Below are 22,500 nucleotides of genomic sequence, written 5' to 3' on the forward strand. Positions count from 1 at the left end.
CCACGATTATGCACCGGAGCAAAGAGATGCAATAAACCTATCTTTTCTTTCGGGGGGGGGGGGAGTTGGGTTTCTGAGAAAAACCATGGATGAATTTTTATATATATTCCGTGTCACTGCGGTTAAATATATATTCTTTACATATTTCTTTACTTTGCCATGCTTTTCCTTACTTTTCAGTGCTTTCCCATGGTTTGGGTTGAAATTTCACTTTTGTAGTTAGAACAGTTTTGTTAAAAACGTGATTTGCAATAACAACAATTTCAAACATTAGCAAAAAGTAAAAATATTGGAATTTGCATTATTTCTGTATCAGCCACCTCGTGGCTAAGCCGTTAATATATGCGCTTCTGGCGTTAGGGATCCAAGTTTTATTCCGGCAAACAGCCTGGGTCGTTCGCCTCCCGTATTAAGCCAAATTTCAACTTTCTTGCACATATTTATTACTATTATTATTATTATTATTAAAAATGAAATTAAATGAAATCTTCAAGATTTACGTCCCACAGTTATGCTGGGATCAAGGTACACCTCATGTAGAAATTGCACTATTCTGGTTTGAATAGTTTCGTTAAAATAGTGGGAGAACGTAATTTACAAAAAAAAAAAAAAAAAAAAAAAACATGACCACAAGTGTGAGCGAAATGTAAAAGTTTTCCAATTTACTTTCTTACTCTGTTATTGCTCACCCATTAGCACAGAATAGTATCTGGTTAAGTGACATTTATGTTGCTTTACTTCTTACCGCATTTTTTAAACCTTATAAATTGTGACGGCAAGTGTGAGCATTTTGACGGCACGTGTGAGCATTTTGACGGCAACTGTGAGCATGTTGACGGCAACTATGAGCCTTATCTGCGCAAATATGAGAGTACTAATATTATACATATTTCAATGCACAGTGTTTAGGTACAGGTAGGCTGGTAATGTCACTAATCTATGCTTAATTCTTTCGTCAAGATAGTGGAATAACAGAATCTGGGATGACCGTCATTCCGAATGTGAAGGAATAAACAGCAGTGTTGTTGTTTGCTCTCTCCCTACATCATTGTTCATTAATTGAAGCTGGAATGGATATTAGTGATTTCTTTTCATTATTTCTATGTTTATCCCCCCCACACACACACACACTGCTCTAACGATTGTCTTATTTTTACGGTGCATGCCCACACATCTTCATTTCCAATAAACCTCGTTTTAGCCGGAAAATTTTCAACCCTCCGCTACATTTTGAACTGTAATAACTTTTTTAATTATTTATTATTATTATTATTATTATTATTATTATTATTATTATTATTTTTATCATTTTTGTAAATGTGAATATAAAAATTCCTAATAACCTACTGCGATATACTGTGTTTGCATATATTCCGTTTAGAAATATTACTATTCTAGTTTTATTGGTTTTTCTATTCGTAGTGGGAAGAAAATGATTTCAATTTCTCATCTATCCTTGCAGGTAGCGTTCAAAGCCCTTGACGGCCAGTGTGGTCTGTGCTTGCAGTAATATTTTCAACCTTCTGCACCAATTTGAAGTATATTTTCCTTCATAAAATTGGAGTTACTACAATTCTTTATATCAATTCCCGTGCACAGTATTTTCATGCACTTTCTGTGCAAATTGCACTATTCTGGTTTGAATAATTTCCCAAAAATAGTGTAGAAACGTAATTTCAAACAAGCTTGACCACAAGGGTGAGCGAAATGTAATGGTATTCCAATTTACATTCTCACTCTCTTATAGTTCACCCATTGACGCAGAATAGTATATAGTTAAATAAATTTTATATTGTTTTCCTTTTTATCAATATTTTTCCTCGTCTCACCTTCCACCACAGTATCCACACATCTTTGCGGCAATCGAAACCTGTCTTCGCCGACAAAATTTTAACCCTCCGGTAAAAGAGAAACTGAATTTTCTCTGTTAGTAATTTGTATATACAAACTGTTTGTACGTTGTCGCATGTACTGTGTTTAAGTACGTCTTGTGTAGAACTTTCACTATTCTAGCTTCTACGGTCTCTTTACAATTGAGAAAGAACATGATTTTGTGTTCTCCTCTACACCTGCCGGCTGCGTTCGCAGTTTTCGACGGTCAGTGTGGCCTCTGTTTGCCGTCAAATGTTCAACCTTCTGTAACATTTTAAAGTTTTATATATATATGGCGATACAACAATTCTTTTTATGAACTTCCCTGTAAAGTATGTAGGTTCACGTCTTGCAGAAATTAAATTAATCGGGTACGAATAGTTTTCTTGCAATAGTACAAAAACTTAATTTGGAATAAAAATGACCACAAGTGTGAGCAAAATGTAAAATTCTTCTTATTTACTTTCTTACTCTATTATAGGTCGCCCATTGAAAGAGTAAACTATATGGTGAAATAAAATTTATGTTGTTTTTCTTTTTATCACTATTTTTCTTCTTTTCATTTTCCCTCACAATGTCCGCACATCTTGGCGGACAGCAAAGCCTGTCTTCGCGGACAAAATTTGCGGTGCTGCTTACAAAATGCCTACGTTTGAAAAGATATATCATGTCTCAATTGTACCTGTGAATTAACAACGATATGTTATTCGGTTCATCGACATTCACATTCCAACATATCTGTCATCAGTCACTTAGCTCATCCCTTAAGTACACGCATAAAAGAGGTCCTAATTTTCATGCTCGTTCACACGAATATTCAGTTTATTTCATATTACGGAATTCCATTGAACGCTCCTTTGTAAAAAAGAAAAAAAAAAACCCTCCAGGTTTTGATTCCGCTGACAGCGTTCAATTTCAACTTTAGGCTGGATTTTGAGCTCTCATGGCGATAAGCGGTTAAAGTTTTCCATGGGAGATACGTGTTCAACTTTGGGCATATTGACGGCAACCATGAACCATTATGTTGCCACCTATGAGACTTTAGTCCGCAATTATGAACGAAAAGTCGGCAACTATGAGCGTTTTGACGGCAACTGTGAGCCCTGGGTCGGCAATTATGAACAAAAGTCGGCAACTATGAGCATCATGAAAGCGAGTGTGAGCACTTTGGAAGCACCTGTGAACATTCTGAAGTCAACTGTGAGTATTTTGAAGATAAGCATGAAAAATTATGTTTTCAATTGTGAGCCCTATATTCGCAAATATGAACGAAAAGTCGGCAACTATGAGCGTTTTGACGGCAACTGTGAGCCCTGGGTCGGCAATTATGAACAAAAGTCGGCAACTATGAGCATCGTGAAAGCGAGTGTGAGCACTTTGGAAGCACCTGTGAACATTCTGAAGCCAAATGCGAGTATTTTGAAGATAAACATGAAAAATTATGTTTTCAATTGTGAGCCCTATATTCGCAAATATGAACGAAAAGTCGGCAACTATGAGCATCATGAAAGCGAGTGTGAGCACTTTGGAAGCACCTGTGAACATTCTGAAGTCAACTGTGAGTATTTTGAAGATAAGCATGAAAAATTATGTTTTCAATTGTGAGCCCTATATTCGCAAATATGAACGAAAAGTCGGCAACTATGAGCGTTTTGACGGCAACTGTGAGCCATAGGTCGGCAATTATGAACAAATAGTCGGCAACTATGAGCACTTTATTGGTAAATGTGAGCATGGTGACGGCTTGAGTGAGGAATCTGACGGCAACTGTGAGCCTTTTGACAGCAACCATGAAACATTTAACTTACACTATCAACTGTATATTTCATATTATGAATGAAAGGTCGACAACTATGAGCCTTGTGAGAGCGAGTGTTTGCAATTTCAGGGTTAGTGTGAAAATTGTCAAGGCAACGGAGAGTATTTGGAAGGTAAACATAAACTACAATGTCGGCAACTTTGACCCCAATGTCCGCAATTATGAACGAAAAGTCGGCAACTATGAGCGTTTTGACGGCAAGTGTGAGCACCCTGAAAGTACGTGTGAACATTCTGAAGCCAACTGCTAGTATTTTCAAGATAAACATGAAAAATTATGTATTCAATTGTGAGCTCTATATCCGCAATTATGAACGAAAAGTCGACAACTATGAGCGTTTTGACGGCAACTGTGAGCCTTGGGTCGGCAATTATGAACAAAAAGTCGGCAACTATGAGCATCATGAAAGCGAGTGTGAGCACTTTGGAAGCACGTGTGAACATTGTGAAGCCAACTGCGAGTATTTTGAAGATAAGCATGAAAAATTATGTTTTCAACTATGAGCCCTATATCCGCAAATATGAACGAAAAGTCGGCAACTATGATCGTTTTGACGGCAAATGTGAGGATTTTGACGGCTAGTGTGAACCTTCTCATGGTAACTGTGAGCTCTATGTCCGCAATTATGAACGAATTGTGGGCAACTATGAGCATTTTGACGGCTTGTGTGAGGATCCTCATGGCAACTTTGAGCATTTTCATCCGATGATTCCTTCCACCTACTTCGATAAAAAAAAAAAAATGTTTTCGTACATTCTCGGTAGAGATTTCTCTTCTCTAGTTTCACTAGTTTTCTTTCTGTTGAGAAGAAAAAAAAGAAAAGAAAAAGAAAGAAAATGAAAAGAAAGAAAAAATGAAAGAAAAGAAAAAAAAAAGATATCAAATTATGTACTCTCACGGGCGGTGTTGACGTTAAGCGTGGGCTCTGTTTGCCGTCAAATTTTCAAATTTCTACAACAATTTAGAGTATCTTTTCTTGTACAAAAGTGCAAATACAATAATTCCTTACACGTACTCGAACGCATAATATCCAGGTACACTTGTTGTAGAAATTGCACTTCTCAGTTTTGAATAGTTTCCTTATAGTAGTGCAAAAGCTTACTTTCGAATAAAAATGACCTCAAGTGTGAGCGAAATATAAATTTACTCTAATTTACTTTCATGCTCTATTATTGTTCACCCATTGAAAGAGTAAAGTATATGATTAAATAAAATTTATGTTATTATTATTATTTTTTTTCGCTTATCACTATTTTTCTTCTTTCCACTTTTCCGCACAATGTCAACACATCTTCGTGCACAGCTACACCTCTCTTAGTCGAAAACTTTTCAAACCTTCGGTAAAAGACAAACAAAAGTTTAGTTTGGTTAGCTTGTGGCTTCGCCCACAAAGCCCCTCCTTTTGAAGGTATTTCGCCCTTGCACCTCTTATTCTCACAATTCTAGGGAATTTCAAGTTTACTATTTCAACTAATTAAAAGATAAGATTTTGGATCCCAAGAAAACGCCTATTTAAATAGCGTGGGGATTTCTTCATCCTCCTTTAGACCCCTTAAACATTAAAAATATTCACTTTTGGCAATTTTGCTGTAGCTTAGTCTGGAAAGCCTACAATTATGCTAAATTTCATCATTGCAATCCTACCACAATTAACCGAACATTTTGGCGTGCAGAAGACGTCCCATATAAATGACATGAGAAAGACTTTTCAATTCCCCATAAAACCACTCTAAAGTTGAAAATTTTTACTTTGTACTGATTTACTTAGGTAACGCTAATGAAAACGTACAAGAATACCGAATTTCTCGTTTGTGTTCCAATTACAAGTAACTAAACTTTGAGATTACAAGTCCAAATAAAGGCCCATTTAAATAACATGGGGAATTTCTTCATTTCCTCTTTAGACCTCTTAAAAGTTAAAAATATTCACTTTTGACAATTTTCCTGTTGGTTAGTCCCGACAATCTACAATCATGTCGAAATTAGTTATTGTAGCCCTACAGGAAGTGCCCAATAATTTTGGGATGTCAAAGGTGTTTCATAGAAATAACATGGGAAATTTTTTGAGTTCCGCATAAAACCACGCTAAACTTGGAATATATATATATATATATATATATATATATATATATATATATATATATATATATATATATATATATATATATACTTATCCAACTAGGTAAGACTTACGAAAACGTACAAGTATACGGAATTTCAAAGTTTTATTAAAAGTACCTAAAATTTCAGATTATAGGTCCGCAAAACCGTCCATTTAAATAACATGGGAAATATCTTCATCGCCCCTTTAGACCAACTAAACATTCGAAATATTCACTTTTGGAAATTTTCCTGTGACTTACTCCCGAAAGGCTACAGTTTCGTCAAATATGGCCATTATAACTCTACAGGAAGTGCCTCATAATTTGCGGGTGTGAAAGGCGTCGTATACGTAAAGCCTTCGTTGCTTTTTTTTTTCTTACCACATTTAGTAATTTTATAAATTTTGAGGACATGTATAAGAATTTTGACGGCAAGTGTGAGCAGTTTGACGGCTAGTGTTACAACGATAAAATACAATTCGCTGTAGCCTTGGTTCCTTATTTTCTTATAATACATACGAGCCACATCAAAATAACAATGTTTCCATTACGTGGTTTCTCTCCATTTTATATATATATATATATATATATATATATATATATATATATATGTATTATTTATCTGATTGCCTGCCAACTAGATATTTAAAACCTTATTATTTTATGACATATGAATATCTTTTTTTTGTATATTTGATAATTCTATATTTTTAACTAACTTCTTCTTCGAAATTAACCTATGTTAGTACATATAAAGAAATACTCATTGCCCAAGTACCGCTGTAGCGTGAACCATCTGACGGCAAGTGTGAGCCCATGTCCAAAATTATGAACGAAAAGTCGGCAACTATGAGCGTGTTCACGGCAACTGTGAGGCCTTGGCCGGCAATTATGAACAAAAAGTCGGCAACTATGAGCATCATGAGAACTAGTGTGAGCACTTTGAAAGCACGTGTGAACATTCTGAAGCAAACTGCGAGTATTTTCAAGATAAGCATGAAGAATTATGTTTTCAATTGTGAGCCCCATAACCGCAATTATCAACAAAAAGTCGGCAATTATGAACGAAAAGTCGGCAACTATGAGCAGCGTGAAAGCCAATGTGAGCACCTTGAAAGCACGTGTGAACTTTCTGGAGCAAACTGCGAGTATTTTCAAGATAAGCATGAAGAATTATGTTTTCAATTGTGAGCCCCATATCCGCAATTATGAACGAAAACTAGGCAACTATGAGCGTTTTGAATGCAACTGTGAGGCCTTGGTCGGCAATTATGAACGAATGGTCGGCAACTATGAGCACTTTTTTTTTTTTTTTAATGTGAACATTCTGACGGCTTGCGTGAGGAATCTGACGGAAACTGTGAGGCTTTCGACAACAACCATGAACCATTTAACTTACACTATCAGCAGTATGTTAGATATTATGAATGAAAAGTCGGCAACTATGAGCATCGTGGAAACGAGTGTGAGCATTTTGAAAGTACGTGTGAAGATTCTGAAGGCAACTGTAAGTATTTTGAAGATGGGCAGGAACGAATATGTAGGCAAATATGAGCCCTTTGTCCGCAATTATAAACGAAAAGTCGGCAACTATGAGCGTTTTGACGGCAACTGTGAGGAGTTGGTCGGCAATTATGAGCAAATAGTCGGCAACTATGAGCACATTTTTTCTTTTTTTGAATGTGAGCATTCTGACGGCTTGTGTCAAGAATCTGACCGCAACTATGAGACTTTTGACAGCAACCATCAACCATGTAACTTACACTATCAGCATTATGAATAAAAAGTCGGCAACTATCACCATCGAGGAAGCGAGTGTGAGCATTTTGAAAGTACGTGTGAACATTCTGAAGGCAACTGTGAGTATTTTGAAGATAAGCACGAAACATTATGTAGGCAACTATGAGCCGTTTGTCCGCAATTATGAACGTTTTGACGGCAACTGTGAGGCCTTGGTCGGCAATTATGAACGAATAGTCGGCAACTATGAGCACTTTTTTTAATGTGAGAATTCTCACGTTTTGCGTGAGCATTGTGACAGAAACTGTGAGGCTTTTGACACCAACCGTGAACCATTTAAGTTACACTATCAGCAGTATGTTAGATATTATGAATGAAAAGTCGGCAACTATGAGCATCGTGGAAGCGAGTGTGAGCATTTTTAAAGTACGCGTGAACATTCTGAAGGCAGCTGTGTGTATTCTGAGGATGAGCATGAAACATTATGTAGGAAACTATGAGCCCTTTGTCCGCAATTATGAGCAAAAAGTCGGCAACTATGAGCGTTTTGACGGCAACTGTGAGGCGTTGGTCGGCAATTATAAACATATAGTCGGCAACTATGAGCGTTTTGACAGCTACTGTGAGGCCTTGGTCGGCAATTATGAACGAATGGTCGGCGACTATGAGCACATTTTTTTTTCTAATGTGAGGATTATCACGGCTTGTCTGAAGAATCTGGCCGCCACTGTGAGACTTTTCACAGCAACTGTGAACCATTTAACTTACACTATCAGCATTTTGAATGAAAAGTCGGCAACTATGAGCATTGTGTAAGAGAGTGTGAGAATTTTGAAACTACGTGTGAACATTCTGAATGCAACTATGAGTATTTTGAAGATGAGCTGGAACCATTAAGTAGGCAACTATGAGCCCTTTGTACGCAATTATGAACGAATAGTCGGCAACTATGAGCACTTTTTTTAAATGTGAGAATTCTTACGTTTTGCGTGAGCATTGTGACAGAAATTGTGAGGCTTCTGACACCAACCATGAACCACTTAAGTTACACTATCAGCAGTATGTTAGATATTATGAATGAAAAGTCGGCAACTATGAGCATCGTGGAAGCGAATGTGAGCATTTTGAAACTACGTGTGAACATTCTGAAGGCAACTATGAGTATTTTGAAGATGAGCTGGAACCATTAAGTAGGCAACTATGAGCCCTTTGTACGCAATTATGAAGGAAAAGTCGGCAACTATGAACGTTTTGACGGCAACTGTGAGGCCTTGGTCGGCAATTATGAACGAATAGTCGGCAACTATGAACGTTTTGACGGCAACTGTAAGGCCTTCGTCGGCAATTATGAACGAAAAGTCGGCAACTATGAGCGTTTTGACGGCAACTGTGAGGCCTTGGTCGGCGATTCTGAACAAATAGTCGGCAACTATGAGCGTTTTGACGGCAACTGTGAGGCCTTGGTCGGCAATTATGAACGAATGGTCGGCAACTATGAGCGTTTTGACGGCAACTGTGAGGCCTTGGTCGGCAATTATGAACGAAAAGTCGCCAACCATGAGCGTTTTGATGGCAACTGTGAGGCCTTGGTCGGCAATTATGAACGAATGGTCGGCCACTATGAGCACTTTTTTTTGTTTATGTGAGCATTCTGACGGCTTGTGCAAATAATGTGACGGGAACTGTGAGCCTTTTGATAGCAACCATGAACCATTTAACTTACACTATCAGCAGTATGTTAGATATTATGAATGAAAAGTCGGCAACTATGAGCATCGTGGAAGCGAATGTGAGCATTTTGAAACTACGTGTGAACATTCTGAAGGCAACTATGAGTATTTTGAAGATGAGCTGGAACCATTAAGTAGGCAACTATGAGCCCTTTGTACGCATATATAAAGGAAAAGTCGGCAACTATGAACGTTTTGACGGCAACTGTGAGGCCTTGGTCGGCAATTATGAACGAATAGTCGGCAACTATGAACGTTTTGACGGCAACTGTGAGGCCTTCGTCGGCAATTATGAACGAAAAGTCGGCAACTATGAGCGTTTTGACGGCAACTGTGAGGCCTTGGTCGGCAACTATGAGCACTCTTTTTTTTAAATTTGAGCATTATGACGGCTTGTGTGAAAAATCTGACCGCAACTGTGAGACTTTTGAGAGCAACCATGAACCATTTAACTTACATTATCAGTATTATGAATTAAAAGTCGGCAACTATGAGCATCGTGTAAGCGAGTGTGAGCATTTTGAAAGTACGTGTGAACATTCTGAAGGAAACTGTGATTATTTTGAAGATGAGCACGAACGAGTATGTGATTAACTATGAGCCCATTGTCCGCAATTATCAACGAAAAGTCGGCAACTATGAGCGTTTTGACGGCAACTGTGAGGCCTATGTCCGCAATTATGAACAAATAGTCGGCAACTATGAGCGCTTTGACGGCAAGTGTGAGCATTGTGACGCCTTTTGTGACGATTCTGACGGCAACTGTGAGCCATTAGTCGGGAACTATAAACTTTTATCTCGGGGACTATGAATGAAAAGTCGGCAACTATGAGCGTTTTGACGGCAACTGTGAGGCATTGGTCGGCAATTATGAGCGAGTAGTCGGCAACTATGAGCGTTTTGACGGCAACTGTGAGGCCTTAGTCGGCAATTATGAACGAATAGTCGGCAACTGTGAGGCCTTGGTCGGCAATTATGAACGAATGGTCGCCAACTATGAGCACTTTTTTTCTTAATGTGAGCATTCTGACGGCTTGTGCAAATAATGTGACGGCAACTGTGAGCCTTTTGATAGCAACCATGAACCATTTAACTTACACTATCAGGAGTATGTTAGATATTATGAATGAAAAGTCGGCAACTATGAGCATCGTGGAAGCGAATGTGAGCATTTTGAAACTACGTGTGAACATTCTGAAGGCAATTATGAGTATTTTGAAGATGAGCTGGAACCATTAAGTAGGCAACTATGAGCCCTTTGTACGCAATTATGAACGAAAAGTCGGCAACTATGAGCGTTTTGACGGCAACTGTGAGGCATTGGTCGGCAATTATGAACGAATAGTCGGCAACTATGAACGTTTCGACGGCAATTGTGAGGCCTTGGTCGGCAATTATGAACGAAAAGTCGGCAACTATGAGCGTTTTGACGGCAACTGTGAGGCCTTGGTCGGCAACTATGAGCACTTTTTTTTTTAATGTGAGCATTATGACGGCTTTTGTGAAAAATCTGACTGCAACTGTGAAACTTTTGAGAGCAACCATGAACCCTTTAACTTACATTATCAGCATTATGAATTAAAAGTCGGCAACTATGAGCATCGTGTAAGCGAGTGTGAGCATTTTGAAATTACGTGTGAACAGTCTGAAGGCAACTGTGTTTATTTTGAAGATGAGCACGAACCAGTATGTGATTAACTATGAGCCCATTGTCCGCAATTATCAACGAAAATTCGGCAACTATGAGCGTTTTGACGGCAACTGTGAGGCCTATGTCCGCAATTATGAACAAATAGTCGGCAACTATGAGCGCTTTGACGGCAAGTGTGAGCATTGTGACGCCTTTTGTGACGATTCTGACGGCAACTGTGAGCCATTAGTCGGGAACTCTAAACTTTTATGTCGGGGACTATGAATGAAAAGTCGGCAACTATGAGCACTCTGACGGCAAGTGTGAGCAATTTGACGTCTACTGTGAGGATTCTGACGGCAACTGTGAGCTATTTGAGTGGAACTATTAAGCATTGTGTGTGCAACTTTGAACGCTCTGAGGGGTTTCCTGAACATGTTGACAGCATGTATGAACCACATTTCGGGAACAGTGGGCAATCTGACGGGAACTGTGAACATTGTTGTTGGCGACTTTTCACCCAGCATAACGTTAGAATATGACGGCAACCGTGGCTTCGTTTGCCGTCATTTTTGACATTCTGTGATTTTTCGTGACTGGTGTGCAATCGAGAGGAATCGCTACATTATAGGGATTAGGGTACAGAAGCAGCCCCGTTTACACTTTGTTAAGTCCTGGCTTGAAATTGTTCTATGAGGTTGTAATTAACATGAGTTTGACCTAATTCATGTTTTTGGATTGTTCTTTACATTAATTTTGTAACCCGAGCGCGAAAAGCAGCCCTTTTCGCAGAGAACTTTTTACCCAGCATAACCTTTGAGTATGGCGGCAACTGTGGCTTCGTTTGCCGTCATTTTTGAGATTCCGTGATTTTCGTGACTGGTGTCCGATCGAGAGGAATCTCATCACTATAGGAGGTATGGTAGTGGGCAATCCTGCTATATACTTAGGTTAGGTTAGGCTGGCTTATACTTTCAATTTGTTCCCAGAAGTTAGGAGAGTGTAAAAGTTTTTAAGTTTTGAGTGTCGTATTCTGTAACGGTTTATATATATACTGGATGTCAAATCACGTTTTCCCACCCTTGCGTGGGATGTATACGGCAACCGTGGCTGCATTCGCCGTCATGGTCAAAACGAGGCTGCGCAACGCCGGCAATTTCAAGACAGGTGTAGTATCGAGAGGAATCTCTACACTATAGGAGGTAGGGTAGTGAACAAGCCTTCTATATAAACATTCCCTTTAAATTGTTCACGGAGGTTGGAGAGACCGCTAATGGTATTGCTTTCTAAATGAGGCTTACTTTTTTCTCTCCGCGGCCTAGTCTGTCGAGAAATCTTGACTTCTGGCCACAGACAGAAAGCTAGTCTTCGCAGGAGGCGGAAATGGCTAAATTGGGAAGGGAAGCCACAGGCTGGTTGGTTTCTTTATGGGAGTCTAAACGCACTATCGCTGTTGATGTTGGTTAATTTTGAAGGCGGACTAATATCGGCGGATGGTAGTGTAGGCTCAAAAGGAATTTTATCAGCCGCAGGCAAGAACCCTGGGATGCTATTCACGGGCGTCCTAGCCGGTCAAGGTTGCAAACCCTGTTGCTGCCTGGGAGGAATGCTTCATAGAAATGTGCGTCCATGGGCGGACCTATGAAAGGGCATGCAGTGCGGGTTTGCCAGCACGCCTAATGTTGTCCAAAGACTTCCTCGTATTTTGACAAAGAATGTCAGAAACCTTGGTCGGACGGCTGTTTCTAAGAGGGCACGTGGCGATGGGGAATGTGTGAGGTAGGCTCTCATACGGAAGTACCTGTCGTTTACGGGAAGGAGACAATCCTTCTTAACCCGAGGCCTAGCCTGTCGATCACGCCTTCGGGCAATTGACTTCTGGCCGATGCCGCTTTGTGCGGTTGCTGAATGCGAAGAATACTTGAACGGAAGCTACTGTCACACCCAGAGGACACGAGTAAGACTTATATCACTGGAGCAGGAGCCTAAATGTTCTTTTGTGGGTAGCCATACGGCCAGTTCTAACGTGTGCGAGGCCCCACGAGAGTAGGCTTATTCTGGTGGATGAGAAGTCTTTTAATATTTGCTCTGTCGGGTGAACGGAAGCCACAGTCATCCGTAGGACACGAGTAGACTTATTTCACTGGAGCAGGAGTCTAAATGTGCTTTTGTGGGCAACCTTACGGCCAGTTCTAACGGGAGCCAGGCCCCACAAGAGTAGGCTTATTCCGGTGGAGAAGGAGTCTTTAAAATTTGCTGTGTCGGGTGAACGGCTATATTTGAACGGAAGCCACAGTCATCCGTAGGACACGAGTAGACTTATTTCACTGGAGCAGGAGTCTAAATGTGCTTTTGTGGGCAACCTTACGGCCAGTTCTAACGGGAGCCAGGCCCCACAAGAGTAGGCTTATTCCGGTGGAGAAGGAGTCTTTAAAATTTGCTGTGTCGGGTGAACGGCTATATTTGAACGGAAGCCACAGTCATCCGTAGGACACGAGTAGACTTATTTCACTGGAGCAGGAGTCTAAATGTGCTTTTGTGGGCAACCTTACGGCCAGTTCTAACGGGAGCCAGGCCCCACAAGAGTAGGCTTATTCCGGTGGAGAAGGAGTCTTTAAAATTTGCTGTGTCGGGTGAACGGCTATATTTGAACGGAAGCCACAGTCATCCGTAGGACACGAGTAGACTTATTTCACTGGAGCAGGAGTCTAAATGTGCTTTTGTGGGCAACCTTACGGCCAGTTCTAACGGGAGCCAGGCCCCACAAGAGTAGGCTTATTCCGGTGGAGAAGGAGTCTTTAAAATTTGCTGTGTCGGGTGAACGGCTATATTTGAACGGAAGCCACAGTCATCCGTAGGACACGAGTAGACTTATTTCACTGGAGCAGGAGTCTAAATGTGCTTTTGTGGGCAACCTTACGGCCAGTTCTAACGGGAGCCAGGCCCCACAAGAGTAGGCTTATTCCGGTGGAGAAGGAGTCTTTAAAATTTGCTGTGTCGGGTGAACGGCTATATTTGAACGGAAGCCACAGTCATCCGTAGGACACGAGTAGACTTATTTCACTGGAGCAGGAGTCTAAATGTGCTTTTGTGGGCAACCTTACGGCCAGTTCTAACGGGAGCCAGGCCCCACGAGAGTAGGCTTACTCCGGATAAGAAGGAGTCTTTAAAATTTGCTGTGTCGGGTGACCGGCCATGAAACCTTTGTGAGGACTTGTCTCCTCGTTTCCACAGCATTTCCGCGCCTGTAAGTTGCGGAAGGTAGCATGCTATGCTTGAAGAACTGTCATCCGTTTAAGGACAGGAGTAGACTAATTCCATTGAGGCAGGAGTCTAATATGCTTTTGTGCACAGCCATACGGCCAGTCCTAACGGGAGCAAGGCTCGCAAAAGTAGGCTTTACTTCAATGGACCAGAAGTCTTTAATATTGCTCTGTCGGGATTGTCAGTTCAAACGGGAGCAGTTTCTGCACGCTACAAATCGCTGACGAGATCTTTCTCGTGTCAATGTGATTCCCTAGCCTGGGCCGGCGCAAGGCTGGCTGGCGAACAAGGTAATTGGGCCTCTGGGTTTCATACACACGAGTAGTCTCAGATGCGTTTAGGGTGAACAGGAATGATCCGTGCAATTCTCTAGCCTGGGCCGGCGCAAGGCTGGCTGGCGAACAAGGTAATTGGGCCTCTGAGTTTTGCATTTCGGAGTTTCCTTAATTCCGGGAGGAGCCACAAAGAAGAGTCCTGAGAGTTTCTCGTGTCCATGCAATTCTCTAGCCTGGGCCGGCGCAAGGCTGGCTGGCGAACAAGGTAATTGGGCCTCTGAGTTTTGTACACACGAGTGGTCTTAGGATCCTTCGGGCTCAACAGGGATTGTTGGAGAAAGTCTCTAGCCTGGGCCGGCGCAAGGCTGGCTGGCGAACAAGGTAATTGGGCCTCTGAGTCTTTATTCCCAGTTTCCTTAGTTCCCGGGTTAGGTTCACCTGTTAAATCGGAGGAGTCCGATTTATGTGTAAAGATAATGCCAGAGTGAAGGGAGCCAGATTTCACTTGAAGGAGCAAGAGCCAGTGTGGTTAAGAAGTGAGCCGTTTTGTACTCTTAAGGAGGGATGCCGATTGACTTTGAACGGGCTGTCCTCGCTTTAGAGTTTGGGCCAGTTGACGGGAGCTTACTTGTCCTTCTTGAGAATGAGGCCAGATAGCATGTCCTTTCTAGCTTACAAAGGCTTATGCGGAGCATTGTTTTTTGTAAGTGACTTTTTATTCTCCATGTGGCATTTAAGTACCGATTTTCCTTAAGTTAAGGACGGTATAGACCCATCGCCAGTTTGAGCGTGTATCACTTGTCGAACGGAAGCCACTGTCATCCAAGGACACTAGTAGACTTATATTTCACTGGAGCAGGAGTCTAAATGTGCTTTTGTGGGTACCCTTACGGCCAGTTCTAACGGGAGCCAGGCCCCACAAAAGTAGGCTTATTCCGGTGGAAAAAGGAGTCTTTAAAATTTGCTGTGTCGGGTGAACGGCTATATGTAAACGGAAGCCACAGTCATCCGTAGGACATGAGTAGACTTATTCCGCTGGAGGAGGAGTCTAAATGTGCTTTTGTGGGTACCCTTACGGCCAGTTCTAACGGGAGCCAGGCCCCACAAAGGTAGGCTTATTCTGGCGGAAGAGGAGTCTTTAAAATTGCTTTGTCGGATGTACCGGCAACGTGTGGAAGGAAGCTGTTGTAACCCAAGGATACAAGTAGGCTTGTTCCATTGGATTGGGAGTCTAATATGCTCTTGGCGGCTGTCACACGGCCAGTATTAACGGGAGCTAGTCACCGCAAGAGTAGGCTTATTCCAGCGGAACAGAAGTCTAAAATGCTTGGTCGGGTGTAGCTTTCCTATCCTTTGTTAGAACGCTGTGTTGGTTGCGTCCAACACTTTCCGGCTTTTTAGTCGGTCAATTCCCTGGTTGATCCTGCCAGTAGTCATATGCTTGTCTCAAAGATTAAGCCATGCATGTCTCAGTGCAAGCCAAAACAAGGTGAAACCGCGAATGGCTCATTAAATCAGTTATGGTTCCTTAGATCGTACCTATCCTACTTGGATAACTGTGGTAATTCTAGAGCTAATACATGCAACTAGAATCCCGCCCAGCAATGGAAGGGATGCTTTTATTAGATTAAAACCAATCGGTCGGTTCGTCCGTCCGAAACCTTGGTGACTCTGAATAACTTTGGGCTGATCGCACGGTCTCTGTACCGGCGACGCATCTTTCAAATGTCTGCCTTATCAACTGTCGATGGTAGGTTCTGCGCCTACCATGGTTGTTACGGGTAACGGGGAATCAGGGTTCGATTCCGGAGAGGGAGCCTGAGAAACGGCTACCACATCCAAGGAAGGCAGCAGGCGCGCAAATTACCCACTCCCGGCACGGGGAGGTAGTGACGAAAAATAACGATACGGGACTCATCCGAGGCCCCGTAATCGGAATGAATACACTTTAAATCCTTTAATGAGAATCTATCGGAGGGCAAGTCTGGTGCCAGCCGCCGCGGTAATTCCAGCTCCGATAGCGTATATTAAAGTTGTTGCGGTTAAAAAGCTCGTAGTTGGATCTGGGTCTCGGACGATCGGTTCGCCGCCCGGCGTTTAACTGATCGTTCCGGACGTCCTGCCGGTTTTTCCTTTCTCGGTGCTCTTCATTGAGTGTCTTGATTGGCCGGCACGTTTACTTTGAACAAATTAGAGTGCTCAAAGCAGGCCGTGTCGCCTGAATGTTGGGTGCATGGAATAATGGAATAGGACCTCGGTTCTATTTTGTTGGTTTTCGGAACTCGAGGTAATGATTAATAGGGACAGACGGGGGCATTAGTATTGCGACGTTAGAGGTGAAATTCTTGGATCGTCGCAAGACTAACCGATGCGAAAGCATTTGCCAAGAATGTTTTCATTAATCAAGAACGAAAGTTAGAGGTTCGAAGGCGATCAGATACCGCCCTAGTTCTAACCATAAACGATGCCAGCCAGCAATCCGCCGAAGTTCCTCCAATGACTCGGCGGGCGGCTTCCGGGAAACCAAAGCTTTTGGGTTCCGGGGGAAGTATGGTTGCAAAGCTGAATATCAAAGCAAAAAGCATTCCCCTTATGGGTAATGATTCATAGTTCTATCTTCGAACCTCTAACCCCGTTTTTATCTTTATCAAACAAATTTTAAATAATACATACATATTGACGAAATTTACAAACATTCTAGAAATGTCACAAGTGGCTCCGGTGCTACCCTACGTCCTCGTCGTCGGAGCTGGGACTCACCTCAAGGGGTGCTATAGGCAAAGTCCGAGTGCTCCCCTTGAGGTGAGATTAACAAAATGGGTAGCAACCCCCGATGGTAGCGTGCCTAACGTGCTCACTACCAACGGGGGCCTTTTATATCTTTAGCTAGGTGCACAATTTTATTTATTTCATTGTGTTATGGCCTATCCTTGGTTATAGCGCACAGCACCTTAGTATTAACATTATTATTCACTAGCACCCTTATATTAATTTCTTTAATTTTTAGGCCACCTTTTAGTTCCTTTTTATTAACCCTTTCCTTACACATCACACCTGCACCTCAGATAGGTTGTTTCTCTTTTCAGGTCCCAGCCCCAATCCGGGGAGATGTCCAGGGAAGGTTTGTCATACAGGTGACAAACTAGGCCGAAATGGCGAAGAAGAAGCCACCACCCGGTGAAGACACTGGTGGAGACCTACATGCACCCGTTTAGGTTACCGTCCTGCCGGATGAGGAGGGCGCGGGGAAACTCTCAAGGATTGTCGGCCCCACCCGGGAATCCAAGGGAGCGAACCCGCACCCCCCTACCCGACTAAAGGGCGAAGAACTCCCCGCATGAGTCCAGGTGGGGCTGGGCTACATGCAGGGAGTTATTGACCCAAGGGGGCGTAACTATGATGTTACAAACCTGAGGGGATTTAGTTCGGGTATACACCACCACCCTCCCAGGCTCAATTGCCTAGAATCTTAGGATTCTTTCTTTTTTTTTATTTTTTTCCCCCTAAAAAAAGGCGCTCATAATTGCCGACTTTTGCTCATAATTGGCGACTTTGCTCATGACTAGTGCTCATAATTGCCGACCTGGGTCCCCTGGGTGCTCATAATTGCCGACTATTACTAATAATTGTGGAATTTGATCATAATTTGTGCTCATAATTGCCGGCCTGGGTCCCTGGGCATCCCCCCGCATCATTTTATTCTTTATTTCAAGGATAATTATAATTACAATGTTTTTTACAAGATCTTATAGGGTAGCAGAACATAACATATTTAAAGGAATGCATACAAGTTAAAAAAAATTAAAAATTAAAAAATAATACAATAACAATAATCAAAAATATTATAACAGAATACCTCATTATTATCGTTCTTTTTTCTTTTTTTCCCTTTTTTTGTTATATATGTTTCTCTTTTCTGCATTTCTAACTTTCCTTTTCTATATATTATTTTTTCCTCTCTCATCTTTTTATCACTTATATCGTTTACATATATTTCCAACTTCTATATCATTCTACCATAGTTCATTACAACAACTAAAAATATTATGATATCAAATACATAAAATACTTAAAAAATACATAATAGTAAAAAAAATTAAGATAAAATACAGTAGTGACAGACAAAATAATAAAAAACATAAAAAGAGTTGTATGAATATAGAGTCAGTACATTAAATTTTAAAAAAAATAAAATAATAAGTAAATAGTAGGTAAAAAGAATTAAAATTAAATACAGTAATTCCAGAAAAAAAAAATAAAAAATAAAAAAATAAAAAAATAAAAAAAATAAAAAAATAAAAAGAGTTATATTGCTGAATATATAGTCAGTAGAGTAAGAAATAACAAAATAAAATACCTCACAAGAACATAGTAATTAAATACAAGGAGTATTTGTAGTTGCTCAATCTCATTAAAACACAGATAACATAAGTGATAAATGGCATAAATATATGTATAATTCAACAGAGAGGGAATAAAAGAGGAAAGTACTGAGTAAAATATTCCATAGATTCTAAATATAAAATTCAAAAAATAAAAATAAAATTAAAGATACACCAATTCTAAAACTTTCATAGGAACTTTAAACAAAATTACAAAGCATAGTTTCCTTAATTGATTTTTTTTTCCTTTAAGTACATTCATCTCACTCTTTTTTAACCAATTTTTTTCCTCTAGTTAACCCTGATAGTCCAGGTGTGCATTTAAAATTTCCAGACTGGACTTCAATGTTAGGTTTATTATCCGTTTTTGGATAAACTTAGGTACAGTGAATCTTTTACAAAAACTCATAAATGATTTTGTAGCAGCTCCTCTGGATCCAATAATGACAGGTAATATCTCAAACTTTTTACCATCTGTAAAAATGATTTTTAAAATTTCATATTTTTTAGTTTTTTCATTTAATGCATTTATTTCCATATCACCTTCTTCAAATCGAATAGTGGCATCTACTATTATTCTAGTTTCACCCTTTTCTAGAATTAAATCAGGTTTATAGACCATGTCGTTATATTTAATTACAGGTTCATGCGCTACTCTGAACTTGTTTATTACCATATGATTTCTTATGATATCTACAATTCTATTATGTCTATTAATTCTTCTGGGGGCGTGCATAATACAACGACCAATTACATGACCTAAAGTTTCCAGGGGTTCATGACAAGCTCTACATTCTTTATTAGTATTGGGATTAGCTCTAGCCAGAGCTACACGTACCCCATATGTATTCGTACGTAATTTTACAGCGTCTATAAATCTGTTGTCAGGCAGTGTCTCCTGGTACAAAAAATTGTTAGTAATTGGGTTGTTCTTAAAATATTTAATACCTTTACCTTGGCTTTCTTTCGCCTCCCATTTATTAAACCAATCATCTTTAAGTAGTATCTTTTTTTCAATCAAGACAGATAAATTGTAAGGTCTAGGGATTCCCAGTCTATCCAGTAGCCTATCTTCCACTGAATTTAGATTACTTTGTAGTATTACAATTTTAAAAAATTCATCATTTTCAAGTTTCCTAAGGGAATGAACAAGTTTTAACTGCGCCAAAGATATAATGTTATGAATATTGGGAAATCCTAGACCCCCATCTCTTTTTCTAGAATAAAAAAAGCCATCGGCTGTAGATTGCTGTAAATGACGGAAATTAAAGGAATTGACGGAAGGGCACCACCAGGAGTGGGGCCTGCGGCTTAATTTGACTCAACACGGGAAACCTCACCAGGCCCGGACACTGGAAGGATTGACAGATTGAGAGCTCTTTCTTGATTCAGTGGGTGGTGGTGCATGGCCGTTCTTAGTTGGTGGAGCGATTTGTCTGGTTAATTCCGATAACGAACGAGACTCTAGCCTGCTAACTAGGCGTTGGAATCTTTCCTTCCAACGTTCATGTCTTCTTAGAGGGACAGGCTGCCTCTAGCAGCACGAGATTGAGCAATAACAGGTATGTGATGCCCTTAGATGTTCTGGGCCGCACGCGCGCCACACTGAAGGAATCAACGTGTCTTCCCTGACCGAAAGGTCCGGGTAACCCGCTGAACCTCCTTCGTGCTAGGGATTGGGGCTTGCAATTATGTCCCATAAACGAGGAATTCCCAGTAAGTGCAAGTCATAAGCTTGCGTTGATTACGTCCCTGCCCTTTGTACACACCGCCCGTCGCTACTACCGATTGAATGATTTAGTGAGGCCTTCGGACTGATACCCGGCACCTCCGTCTTGCGGTGGTACCGACGTGTCGGAAAGATGGCCAAACTTGATCATTTAGAGGAAGTAAAAGTCGTAACAAGGTTTCCGTATGTGAACCTGCGGAAGGATCATTATCAATTCATCACCACTGCGGTGGTTGATGTCAAAAGTTTCTTATTAGTGTGTCGTATCAGTTAGATTGACACCGTTGAACGGGAGCCACTGATCTTGACAGGCGAAGGAGAGAAAGGTGAGCCGTGTCTTCCCTTTAGTTGGGAAGCGAGCAGCAAGAACGGGAGCCACTGTCATCGGCGAGGGTAGCGTAGGCTACCTGTTGACACAGGCCGTGTGTCATCAAAGGATTGGAGTAGACTTATTTCGGTGGAAAAGAAGTCTTGAAAAGACTCCAAGAGAGTAAGACTTATTCCATCGGAGCAGGAGTCTTAAATGCTCAGTCAGATGACATGATAAACCAGTTCCGACGTCCAAGGGCTCAAGTAAGCTTATTCCGTTTGAAAAGAAGTCTTGAAAAGACTCCAAGAGAGTAAGACTTATTCCATCGGAGCAGGAGCGTTTAAAATGCTTGTGTCGGATGTCGGGTGCTGGGGTAGAACGGAAGCTTGTCCTCCAAGGACTCGAGTAGGCTGTGACTGCTTTGTGGGAGAAGTCTTGAAAAGGCTCTGAGGAGCAAGGCTTACACGTTAGTAGCACAAGAAGCCTTTAATACGCTCGGGTCGGGCGACTAGAGCTAGAATTCGCTGCTTTGTAGGCCAGTATCCTTTTCTGTTCAAGATGGCCTTCAATGAAAAACTGGTAGCCATGATTTTTGGCTACAAACTCATGGGCAGCCTAAGATTATTCCTTGTGATGCAGGGAAAGGCTTTCGAATGAACACGCCCAGCTTTGTGGTGAGTGACCGCAGCTGACGGGGCCAAACAGGAGGCAGGGCGGCCCCCGATGCGGTTTGTTTACCGAACTTTAATTTCTTGCACGGCATACGTGAAATGCTGTTGTAGAATTTTTACAACCCTGAACGGTGGATCACTTGGCTCGTGGGTCGATGAAGAACGCAGCTAGCTGCGCGAAAGAGTGTGAACTGCAGGACACACGAACATCGACGTTTCGAACGCACATTGCGACCCAGGATCTCTTCTGGGTCACACCTGTCTGAGGGTCGGTAACTTTATCCTGGCGGTGGAAGTTTTTCGGATGACCCCACGGCCTCTCGCTACTTCGGTAGTGATGCTGTGGCCATGTGCAAGGGGCCTGGCAAGGGGTCTCGCGCAAGGCTTGACTTTCTTGTTGGTAACCTCTTGTGACCATGGGTCCGGGGAATGGAAACTGTGTGTTCTTGGGCTTCCGCGACAGCGGTCGTCTTAAATGAGCAGCAAAGGCTGGTGGTTTACATCCGCCTGTTGAGGCAGTTTTTGTCTCGACAAAAGTTCCTAAGTGAATTGGGGAACTTGGTCCTTGGATTTCATCCTTGCCAAACCCCTTTCGATGGGAACGAGACTGTCTTGTGTCCATGCAATTCTCTAGCCCGGGCCGGCGCAAGGCTGGCTGGCGAACAAGGTAATTGGGCCTCTGAGTTTTGTACACATGAGATTAGTCTCTCTCGAAGCATTCAGGGCGAACGAGGGTTTTTGGAGTTCAATTCTCTAGCCTGGGCCGGCGCAAGGCTGGCTGGCGAACAAGGTAATTGGGCCTCTGAGTCTTGGTATTCCAATTTTCCTCTATTCCTGGATAAGCTTCAGTACGAGGTGCCCGGCAAGGGGTCAGGGGGTGACCCCTGACTAACCTTGGCGGTCTACATCTTGTAAATTGAAAAGTCCTGTTGTGCGCGAGCCTTCAGGCGCGCTGTGTTTTTGGCGCTCGACCTCA

The 22,500-nt window shown here is 41.6% G+C and overlaps 1 non-coding gene and 3 pseudogenes across 1 annotated transcript; all 4 read left to right on the forward strand.

Annotated features, from left to right (window-relative positions):
- Positions 1-15,842: 15,842 nt before the first annotated feature.
- Positions 15,843-17,041, forward strand: LOC145688589 (small subunit ribosomal RNA; annotated as a pseudogene).
- Positions 17,042-19,689: 2,648 nt separating this feature from the next.
- Positions 19,690-20,753, forward strand: LOC145688601 (small subunit ribosomal RNA; annotated as a pseudogene).
- Positions 20,754-21,644: 891 nt separating this feature from the next.
- Positions 21,645-21,796, forward strand: LOC145688614 (5.8S ribosomal RNA). Its single transcript, XR_014131948.1, has one exon. It is a non-coding gene; the product is annotated as a 5.8S ribosomal RNA (ribosomal RNA).
- Positions 21,797-22,492: 696 nt separating this feature from the next.
- Positions 22,493-22,500, forward strand: part of LOC145688658 (large subunit ribosomal RNA) — a 9,040-nt pseudogene continuing 9,032 nt past the window's right edge.

The sequence above is a fragment of the Thermobia domestica genome, chromosome 6, assembly GCF_964235325.1.
Source record: "Thermobia domestica chromosome 6, izTheDome1.hap1.1, whole genome shotgun sequence".
In the NCBI taxonomy this organism is placed as follows: domain Eukaryota; kingdom Metazoa; phylum Arthropoda; class Insecta; order Zygentoma; family Lepismatidae; genus Thermobia; species Thermobia domestica.